This window comes from Sturnus vulgaris, chromosome 2 (genome assembly GCF_052056855.1).
Source record: "Sturnus vulgaris isolate bStuVul1 chromosome 2, bStuVul1.hap1, whole genome shotgun sequence".
In the NCBI taxonomy this organism is placed as follows: Eukaryota; Metazoa; Chordata; class Aves; order Passeriformes; family Sturnidae; genus Sturnus; species Sturnus vulgaris.
The window spans coordinates 71,508,089-71,520,488 of NC_142244.1; positions in this window are offsets into that span (position 1 = coordinate 71,508,089).

Consider the following 12,400-nt stretch of genomic DNA (forward strand, 5'->3'; position numbering starts at 1 on the left):
GTGAATCTAGCACAGAATATTAAAGCCAGAAGCATTGGAAGTCTAAAGGATGGTTCATGAGGTCATCACATGTCCTTTAATCTCAGGACAGAGAGTAGTTAGTTCATAATATAAACTTTTATATGCAGCTTTGAAGGATGTCATGAAAAGCCACATAAGCATAGTGTTCATTTAAAACTATTTATTTTAGTGAACTGATGTGTTTTGAATTAGTAGATACATTGTCTAGCTCAACTTTTTTAAAGGAACTGTGGAATCTAGCAACAATGAATTTTGGTATAGAGAGGTATGTGAATGTTGGAATCGAAAAGAATAAGACTCAGCCACATCTTCATTTTCTCTGGTCTCAGGAAAAAGTCATAAACAAAGTTAGTGGCATATGAAGTTAAACCATTTCAAATTCAGGAAATTTCTTTTTGCTTATTTATCTTTATTGAACCACTTCTGCTTTTGTGCTTGTATAATTCTTCTTACCATTTCCACATTAGACTGTGAACTGGAATCACTAAACTGATGATGTCATTCTTTGGTTTCTTTCCAAGATCAATTTTACTTCTCATCTGCTTTTGAAATTTTACCAATATAACTGGGAAGTGTTTGGGGTAAAAGGTTTCCTTCACTCTGGACTGTTTACCCTGACTCTTAACGACAGAAGTGTCATTGGTTTATTCAGTTTAGTTCATTCTTTCCTCAATTCATGTTTGACAACAACTTTTTAGCAATTACAGATTGTTAAATGAGATTTTCCTGAGCTGGCAAATAGTAAATAATAACAAAATATCGCCAAAATTTTGTTTCTTTTCTGGAGATAGTAATGTTCATGTTTAATTAACAAATTGCCTTCTTAAGTTTTCTGCAAGCACCAGCATTTTATCACCTGAAAAAATTATATTATTAGCTTCTAACTGCCCTAAAAACCTGTTGTAAGTCATGGATGAAAATATCTTCAATGTGATTTATTCTAATGGCACATGTTATTGTAATACATTGTTTTTCTTATGAAAACATAAGGCTTTGTAAATCTCACAACTTCTTTCCTAGGAGCAGGATACTGGGGTGATCATAGAATCACAGAATCATAGAATCATATCATTACAGAATCATAAAATCATAGAATCCTGGAATCATAGAATGGCCTGGGTTGGAAGAATCTGAAAGATCATCCAGTTGCAACTTTACCCCCATATGCAGGGACACCTCCCACTAGATCAGGTTGCCCAGAGCCCCAACCAACCTGGCCTTGAATACCTGTAGGAACAAGACACCCATAGCTTCTCTGGGCAATCCATTCCAGTGCCTCACCACCCTCACAATAAAGAATTTCTTTCAAATATCCATTTTAAACTTACTCTCTTTTAGTTTGAATCCATTTCCTCTTGTTCTAACACTACATGCTCTTGCAAAAAAAGTCCCTCTCGGTCCTTCCTATTGGCTCCCTTCAGGTACTGGAAGGCCACAATTAGATTTCCCTGAAGCCTTTTCCAGGCTGAAAAAAACTGAATTTGTTCCAGCCCTCAACTTGGTGGCAATATTAGCAAAAGGCTCTCCACTGTAGAGAAAGGTTTCATGGAAATACCATGCAGGTCTTGAGTTCACTTTTCCTCTTCAAGTACTTTATCTATAGGTTTGAAACATGCAGGTTTTGTCCTTGATGTAAGCCATTACTCCTGCTTTGTAACTAGATGTTGTTTCAGTACCATGTTAAAGCAGCCATCCAATATCACTTCCCATTTAAACAGGAAAATCTCTATGTAATAATAGTCCAACATCTTTCCAAAGCATTTCAAACAGTTAATTCTGAAATAATTTTGAGTAAATGTCTTTAAAATGTTCCATGTAATACATTTTTGTATGACTTCCTGAGAAATCACTAACAATAGACTTCTAATGAAATAAATAGAATGAGAATTTTAACATGGTAAAATACAGCAAGACAAGTTTATTAACTGGTATCAAATGTCTGTGTGGTATACTTCTGTGAAAGAGAAGATGGTGCAGAGTGCCAAGTTAGACTGAAAAGATTACAGCTGTACTTCTTACAACAACAATATCCCAGAGGTATACCGGTTTCTTTTATACCAGTTTGTTTTGGGGTTTTTTTGACACTTCATGGTTTTACAGTTTTGCAGGTCTATATGGAACATTTACAATGTCTGCTTTACTTCAGACAAAACCCCCTCCTACTTTGCCTCTGACAGCTGCGAGGAGGGACTGCTCAGGAGAAAAGAAGCAAGGGTGCATTTCCACGAGCTTCCACACTCAGCTTTCAGAAGTGTATGGGGTGAGTGCTGCTCATCATCTGACACTTTACAATTTTATAATTTGTTTCCTATAACTTAGACATGCAATGAAAACAGAAAATAAGTCTATCATCTAATCTATTTTTGCAGTCTAAAATTTATGAGCTTTACACTATTCAAAATAGTTTAATAGCAAACTTTAGCAATGGGGAAATCACAAACACAGTATAAGATTAGCATTGCAGTTAAAACTTTGAGCAATCTTACTGCTTATCCAGTCCACAGGAAGAAAGATGTGCCAAAGAGCCCACGCTTGTACAACAGCCTACTGAGTCAGGTCATTAAAGGAGAGATGCCATGGAGAAGGAGGCAACCTTATCTTTTGTATTAACTGCATTTGTTCAGACTAGAAGGGATACAAACATCTGTTGGCACTCATAATCCTGAAGCCAGCTCTGAGTATAGGTTCGTAGTTAGAGTTTTTATTCTGAAGAAAAAAAAGGAGAGATGTTGACTCTTTTCTGGTGTGTAAGATAATCCTCATTTGGGAAACAGGATATGAGGCTCCCAGGCCTTTTCTATAGTATTTAAATCCATTTTCCGTTTAATTTTTTTCACAGAATGACGTGGAACTATCTGTTTCATACTTTGGGTAGGGCTTGAGGTGCCCGGGATGCAAAGCCAGTTGCACTCGTGCTGGAGGTCAGAGGCAACCAAATCTGCATATAGCCTTATCTATATTGCCATACAAAGTCAACCAGGTCCAAACTGACCTCGGGGGTTTGTTTCAACAGGGTCTCATTGGTCACTCTGACAGAGATGCATGAATCAAACTGAGATGGCACTCAATTATTTGAGAGCATAGAAAGTATTTTAAACTACTGAAACTGCTCCTGCCATATCCTCCTTCTGCTTTGACCTGTTCTCACTTGTTTCCATATCCTTCCACCACAGATTAAAGAGCAGCTTTTCAACACCTCTGTGCTTTGACAACACAAAGCACAAACACACAAGCACAAACTGGAATTGCGAGTAGCCAAGCATCCAGTCCCTTAGCCCTTTTACTCAGGGCACTATTACTCTTCTACATTCTTTCACGTTTATTTCCTTTTGCCAATGCTTGCAACTCCTTGTAAACATTTCTGTAGCTTTATTCATGTCTTATTGTTTTCTGAGAAGATATAGTGAGAAAAAAACCTTTTCGTGCCAACTATCAAACAGCAATTTTTGATACAGAGAATGTACATTTTACACATGTACATGCACTGGGTTTGTGATGCAGAAAGCCTTCATACCAGCCCAATAATCTAAATCTTGAGTGGTGCTCCCAAGGATAACAGTGCCTCAGTAGTCATAGGGACAATATATGGAGTGTCATCTCTTTACAGAGATTCATCCTTGGTGTGCTCACCTGCATCTACCCAAGCAACATAAAATCGCCAGCAGAACTGAACAGAAAAAAAATCTGTTTTTGAAACTGCATTAAATATTTTCAAAAGAAATTTTGCTAAGCAGTTCTCACTAGTTTCACAGACTCTATAAAACTGACTATATTTTACTTGGTTCAACAAGCAGAATTCTCATTTATAGTAACAAGAATTTTAGTAATTCCCTGTCACGAGTGAAGCCAGAGTGATGTGATTTTTTTTTTCCTCCTTTTATGAAGCAAAAAGTTTAATCGAAATTGAAAAACGACATCCAAAGTGTTGAGCAAAGATGAAAACAGAGACACATTTTTTGGCGTGCATGTTAACTACAGTAGCACAGATTTTAAGCAATTTGTCACAGGATACCATGTCATGGATACATGATTACATTTTGACAAGTAATAAGCAAAAAAGGTAGCTTCAAGCAACATGAAGATTGAATTGGCAACCACCCATTGTCAATGCACAATTCCATTTTCTGAGCCAGCAAAATTCTGAACTTTTTTTAGCCATGGTTCAACATTAGACCCTATTACAGTTTGTGGTTTCAGTAAGCTCTGGGTTAGTTCAAAACTCAGCTTCTGCAATGTAAGTGTGAAACCCAGTCCACCTTTCCAAGCCATATTTAATGTTATGTTTCTCACTTTTTATCAATCTCAGTTGACAGTTTTCAGTCGTGCCAGTGAAGAGATTTAGTCAAGTGCCCCAGGCCATTCTCAGACTCTCATGTGGTCGTTCTCCATGGCTCCTGTTCAACCAGTGGTCACATGTTTCCTTGTCAAACTTCAGCAAGGAGGAAATGCCACGCCATATGGTCACCACCACACTCAGGACCTCAGAAATACTCTCTGATCTGGAAAATGTGAGCAGAGCCATACAATTTAAATTAAGACTCCCATGCTGAATATACACATCTGGTCCTTTTTGAAGAAACACAGACTGCTCCTTCTACACTCAGCTGACAGTTCCAGGAGGAAATAAGTTTTATAGGAGGGGTCCTATATCATATCTGGTAATCCTATGGAGTTTTCCTGCATATCTTATGATATTTCTGAAAGCACTGAAGACTTCTGCTTTAAAAACATTCCTAAATTTCTGACTAGTATGTAATATTAGACAAGAACACCAGTCATAGTGTATAGCCTATCCACAGCACACTGTGCATCTTCGTCCAGAATTTAAACTGTATTTAGGTGCTTACATGGGAGGATGGGATACCAGAATAATTTTTCTAAACTGCTAAGCAGCTTATGTGCCTATTTTCCATCGAGATCAAGAGAACCTGGGCACCTAACACATTAAGTAGTTTTAAATATTTTATCTGCATCTCTCAATAATTTATATTTTTGGAAATCCTACCTCTTGCAGTAAAAATGTACTGGTATTAACAGCTTAAGCCTATTCATATTTTCCAGTAAAAGACAAACTAATATAAGAAAATCATTCAGGTTTCTCCCTTTACACAGCAGCTTTGTGTCCTTACATATTTTACTCCATCCCCCAAAAGCCTCAATAAAAACCCATTTAGTTTTATAGGGTTCAACCATCTGTATGAATTTCAATGAAGAGTGGAAACAAATTCCAGTTGTGTGAGTTTTTTGAAAGACCACTCAGCCATCAATGCTCACATTCCTGGGGATTGTTGCATCATCCTGGGTATGACTGTCTTTCCTGTGAGCATTAATTATTATAGCAGTGATTGCCTCTCTTTCAGACTTTTAGGAAGGGTTTCATTTCCTTAGAAGACATTATTACATTACTGACATTTCCTTTGTATATTATTTTGATATTTCAATTCAATGTAAATAAAAATTTACTATAAATACAGTGGGATAATGCTGAAAAAAAATTATCATTCCATGAAGCAAGGAATCAAATCCTAGTAAAGATTTCCAAATGAGTTCTAGAAAAGTTCAGGATATTAATGCTGCCCATTGTCACACAAGTGCTGTGTTGTTTTCTCTTGACTGCTTCAAACCACAGACATGGAACAGTTTTTCTGCAGCCCTTGCTGAGAAATTTACCACATTCATAGCAGAATTGCAATCAGAGAATATTCTAATGATTCTAATAATCCTGACTCTTACCAATGGAAAATCAGAGATGCTACATGACATCTACTATACCACATGTAGTTTGTCTTGATTAAGAAACTCAGAGTAGAAACTTACATTACTCTCCAGTAAAACTGCTGCCCCAAAAATTAAGCCATCTCTCTTTTGGAGATTTTAAAAAATCCTATCTGTGATTCATATAGGGGACATTTTCCTAATGCTAACAATGTCAGATATTTCACAGAAAGGCACATTTTTCTTCACTAGTTTAATTTCTAGCACTTTCAAAGTCTGCAGAGGCTTACTGCCTAACTCTAGATATTTGTTAATGTGATTTTTCTGACCTGAACATTTTTTTATAATTTCATCCCTCCAGCATGGCACGTTACATTTAAGTTAAAAAGACTGTGGAAATACAAAGAAGGAATTATTGTGCTAGAGTCTGAAGTTAAATTCCAACGCTTGCAAAGGATAAGTTGAAAAGAAACCTTAATGTCTTAACTCATAAAGATGTTAATTTTGACAGCTAAAGTATATAACTTGCAAAAGAACGAAAGGAAAGGAGGAAAAGAGTCTTCTTTACCTCTAAAATGCTTTCTTCTTTGTCTGTAGCAGGTGCCCCAAGACACATTATACTGCCTGCTTTAATTTGTCTTTAATATCAGATGTGCCTTATTGATTTCTTCTGTGTATGTTTTCATTTTGAATAATTCAGAAGCACAATTTTTTTCCATTATGGTCAATAGCCAGAGAAAATTCTGAAAATAATCAATTGAGCCCTGCCTGACGATTACTAGTGTTGATATCCCCTGAAGTGAGGGAGTCGGAAAGGCCAAGGATAATATGACACAACAGTCAATCAGTGCAATCATTGGAAGTATCAACACTGGCTGCAAGATGAGAGCCAGATCCATGTCAAGGATCCATAACAGCTCCTAAAAGTTCAGATGCTTGACTTCTTGTCATATGCTGCAACAGATGGACTATGTAAGATTAGATTCAAAAGAGCCTCTCTGCCTCTTTCTCAAAGTGATAGAATCATAAAGCAGATGTGTGGTATGATTTGCATAACACTTAATGTCTTCATTTTATTTTTTTTTTCTGTTTTTAAGCTTTCCTAACAACAAGTTCCTTCAAAGAAATGAGCAGAATAAGCACTTTGCCAACACTCACAAAACCAGACAGAAATATTATTTTGGTTTCGACCTGATGCTGATAGATAACACCTTTAGCTAGAGATCACGTATGACCACTTTAGTAATTCCCACATCCCTCCACATAATCAAGGCACATCATATTCAATTTATAGTGGAAAAAAAGTTTTTCTTCAGTGTAGAAATCTGATGAAGTTGCCAATAGCTGCTGACAAATGGTGGTCCTAATCAGTGCAGCTATGGACTTGAGGGTTGTTGCAACTTCAGCCCAGGTCAGGGCAAAAGTCTGATTTAAAATAAGCATGCAGCTGTATACACACATAGAAAATAGATAGATAGATAGATAGATAGATAGATAGATAGATAGATAACTGTGTGTGTGCATATATAAATATATGTATATATATATATATCTCTGCTGAGGTGAACATCTCCAGAGAGTGTCCTAAGCACAGCTATTGCTATGCAGGCCAGTGAGCAGTGGCTGTGCACATCATCACATCTATTACCCAAATTCATAAAATGGCAATATATGGAATTAAACACTAAATAGCTTATAACTAAGTAGTTTAATGACAATCCAATGTGTACAAAGTAAAGGAGTAAATTGGCAGCACTAGCTCAGTTTCCCATGGATAACTTATTTATAAATCTGTCTGTGATTTATTATTAATCTCCTTATGCAATAATCACTTATGCATATAAACATGGTTAAGCTTAAAAATTATATTCTGGTTAATGTTTCTTTACAAAGGAAATATTTTGACTATGGTACTCAAATCATCATTATCTTAAAGGTTTTGAAGACATTAAAATTAAAAATTATGGAAAGTAGAATTTTTGGTACCTCCTGGTTTCTTTCATTTTTTGGTTTTCATCACAATATTTTGGAATAAATTAGATGAGACTCTTAAGTCTTCATTAAATATATTCCAGCTAATCTGAAGAAAAATTTTAAACTACAAATAGATAATTAGAATTGACATGGTTTATTTTTAAATCAGAGACGTGATCCATTAAAAAAATCAAAATATTTTTTAAAATTTAGCTCAAAAGTAAAGGTACTTACTCATAAATATTAATATGCTTTCTATGTTACAAACATATGTGATATGCTCCAATTATTTTCTTAAAAGTAGGTCACTATGCATTTTACTCCCGTTTTCCGTATTCCCATGACCTCAAAACACGTTATGATTCTTGTTCCACACTCATAGAAAACATGAACATAAAAGAAGCTGATGTCTAGAACCAGAGCAGCAGACTCAGTTGGGATGGAGCTTTTATATGGTAAAAGATCCACTTCATTGCAGTGGCACATGAACCAATAACCATATGTTGCAATTGATTAACACAGGAGGGAAACTGAGGTGCTTAATCAGTCAAAAAAACCCTGCTTATTAAGAGTCTATTATAAAGCAACAGGAGTTTTTTAGTATTAGTGTATGAGATAAAATATGAAACAGAAGGAAATAAAAAAGATACTGTCATTCTTTTCTGTAGAAAAAAAGCACCAAGTGCCTTTTATCATCCTTTCCAGCGAGAAGGAAGCTAATGTGGTTCAGAAATTGTAGTGTCTAAAAGCAATTAAAACCAGGACAGACCCTGGTTTTATTGCCTGCTTTGGCATATCACAGTTTGCATTCAGACTTCCATGCAGGCTGCCACGTGAATTTCAAGGGAGAAACTCCTGCCCACAGCCCCAAAGCATGCCCAGGCATTGACAGAGAAGAGCAGGTCAGCACGGCCAAGTCCACAACCATGGCTGACAGGGATAACCAGCACCACTCCTCAAGTCTGGGTCTGAGCCTTGTTGGGTTTGTAAGGACAAGCCAAGACAGCGAAAATAAAAGTCTGCCTTGTACAGGCCTGGGAACTGGAAAACAAAGAAAATAAATCCAAGGAGGTTGAACATAACATTTGTTCAATATATTTTTCTTGTCAGGACAAAATACATGTTCTCAGACTCCAAGGCCATGATTTTTTCTTATTAAAAGTTAGATATTTTGTTTAACCTGTCTCCACAGTGAGTGAAGGCCAATAGGTACTTGCAGAAAGGAATTAATCTCATCTATTTATCTTTGCATCTCACCCATGAATTGTCTTCTGATGACAAAAAACATCTGTTGGTCTACTGTTATGGCATCATCTCTGTGTGCTTTTGTTTTGGTATCCATAAAAGGAGGCAGATGCCCAAGACCTGTATAGTTCTCATTTCTTCTTTTCAACTGAATTTTTTTATTGCACTCAACAATGTTTATCTGCCTGCCTGGAATAATGTGGCTGGCTGAGAGAATATTTCAAGCTTTTCTAGAAGACACCAAGTGCAGTCTTTCAAGCTGCTCCTCCCTTTCCTCTCTGCAGGATTCATGCTCAGCTATTGGTCTACATCTGCAGCAGGCAGTGATCCCAAATTGCCTCCTCATGCCCCACAAAGGTGTTAGAACAGGGATAAGAAAGTCGTGCTGTCATAGCAGGTATTGCCTGTGTGACATTTCACCCTTGCGAAGCAAAGGCAGAAGTAAAGAAAACAAATATAAGATTTTCTGAACCACGAGTTGTGGAAACCATTGGAACACTGGTGTGCAGCTGTCACTGCTTTCATACCTACAAGGAATACACCAAGACACACCATTGTTTGACTTAAAAATTTTCCTTGAAGAATCCTTTAGGAAGCTAAATTCTTCTTTTGACCACAATCACATCTAGATACTTTATGAGTCATTTGGCAGACATATCAACAGCCTTTGGAGTCTTTTTTTTCACTCTAAACACATTTTTGTCAATACAAAACAGAGCTATGTTTGTCTCAGTTTATTTTGTCACTACTCATTTTTTCAAAACCCAGATGTTATAAAAAGAACCAACACTTGGTTTTTCAAATAGCAACGTTTCTTTATTTCAGAGACAAGGAAAAAAATTGAAATTTTTTTGGCTCTGCGCCTTTGTCAGAAAAGGGCAACCTAAGGGAGTCATTAACTGTGGGGTAATCTCTTTGCTCATGGATGTAATATTAATGTAGTTTCTAGAGTCTACCTATTAAACCAATTGCAGTGAAAGATTTTATCAAACCAAGCTTCTGTGAATAAAATAAATCTTATATAAAATTCACTAATTAAGTATATTACCACCAATAATGTTGCAATGAGCACATTAGTGGAAGCTGACTTTCAGGATTGATATATTTCATTGAGTAAGTGATACTACTACATTGAATTTGGAGAGCTAGATTCTTTTCCCCTCATGTGAGTCTTATTTCTTGGTAAAACCTTAAATAAAACATGTAGAAGTACATTAAGGTAAGCAGCACAAGGCGTTCAATTTAGTATAATTTACTGAAAAGTTGGTAAGTTACCAAACTTTTCTACTACTCAGAGAACTATCACATTTTTCTTATGTTAATGTTCTCTTTTATTAATGCTAAAAGACACTTAGTGAAAACAGTAATTTCATAGACATTTATACTCATCTCAAATAATTTTAAAATGACATTTATTAATTAAATCTTACAACCATTTTAGTAATATGCTTTATAATCAGATCAAATATGTCTCATTACTTTCTCCTACATACTGGTTTTAAGAAAATAATAAGGCACTTGCAAATAATTTTTGTTTGTTTTAGTACAGTTTTTAAAACAGTGTATAAGGGTGTCTATAAAAGGAAAACATGCACAAGCATGCTGCCTGTTCACAGAATCACTCAATATTTGTGCTTGTATTTCTTTGAACAAGAGATTACAGAAGGCATGGGCTCAAGCTTTGTTAGAGGATGATTTTAACAATTTTACATGTAAAATCCATTCTTAAGGTCTCATAGGATATATAACTTATATTATATATACTTATTATATTATATATACTTATAACATATGTTGCCTGTTTCCCTGCTTTTCTTCAGCACATATCCACATTTTTTCCCATTGATTTTGTCATGCCTCCCTTTCTGAACCCTTCTTCTCTCCTATACATTTGATAGTGTATCACATATAAGGGTATATCCCATATTTAAGCTCAGCAAACTCAATACTGCCTGCTTCATCAACATTACTTTCACAAGCTCTCACATTAAAACTCACTTTTTTGCCGTGCATTGAGCCAAATCCCTTGTCCCCATAAGTGTGCCTATAATAAACAAAGTGCATTTCCCTCTAAGGTGTTTGAAGATGCTGTAATAAAAAGAACAAGGAAATAATGTATTAAATAATAGTGAGTGGCCATATGTTGACTGCCCATTCTATGTTTCTGTTCAAGATGTGTTTCATTTGGTGACCAGAATTACCACTCTAAAAATTTTCTCAAATCTGTTTGCCCTAACATTTCACATGACAGTAAAACCACAGATTTTCAGGTGTCAGTTTAGATTCTCAAAGATAGGTGCTAGCTAGTGCTAACTGACCAAGAGAATTCTAATACATTCATATATGCCTGGTACATAATTCTAATTCTGTAATTCTCTGACCTTTTGTGTTTTTAGAATAAATCTTGTTTTCCTGTTTAGTTTGTTTACCTAAAAAACCTTTACTTGAAATCAAACTGCAACTGCTAGTTTGGTATCATCAACTACCTGATTAAAGAGAAATATTCTCAATTAATCCCACTATCCTGGGGTTCTTCTGGGTAGATAACCTTGAAGAGGCAACTTATCCATGTTTTCATGTACTTCCTTTGTTTTCTGGTTTTTTTTTCATTTTCACCTAAGCATTATGGATTTATGCAACCTTTCTTTAGATCTTAAGTTTCTGAAATGTCATATCACTCTTGTGCTCAGCTGGACTCTTGAATTTTGTCAACATCTTTGCTCAAGTGTGCAACCCAAAACTAAGAACAGACTTCTTCTGAGGACTCACATGCAATGCAAAATGGTGATTTCCCTCTCTTAGGGAAATCCACTCCAGTTCACACATCTCAGAATGACATTTGCCTCTTTTTCACCAGAGCTGATCACCACTCCTGCTTTGTTTCTGCAGTGCTACTGCCTGCTAGGTATTCCAATATTCCCCATGTTGCTTGTGTGTTCTTGAACTTTTTTTCTTTCAGGATGTTCTTACTCAAATCCATCATGTCAATTTGGGGACAAATATGTCTTCAATATAGGAAGAACATTTTGAATTCTGATCTAATGCAATTAGGTCCTGTTTCTCTTCTTACTTACAAAAGTCCTAAGTTTAGTGTCATGAGCAAGACATACAAACGTAGTTTCACTTCCATAACCCAAGTCATTAATCCATATCCTGCTCAGTACATACTTCTTCAGGATTCATTTTGAAATGCTCTCCTCACAGTAAAATCTTAAGCAAAGTGTTCCATCTGTCATACACAAATGTAATAGTGATTTTATTCAAATATTTTTCTGATTTGCTTATGAAAGTCCTACATGAGAATGTTCAGACTGATCCAAAGTTAAATTATGTCACATACTTACAACTTTTCATTACATCAAACACTATTATTTTTCTCTTTTTCAATTAAAAATGAGGTTAGAATGACTTGCTGTTGAAGACAGGCATATTTCTCTCTAGTTTC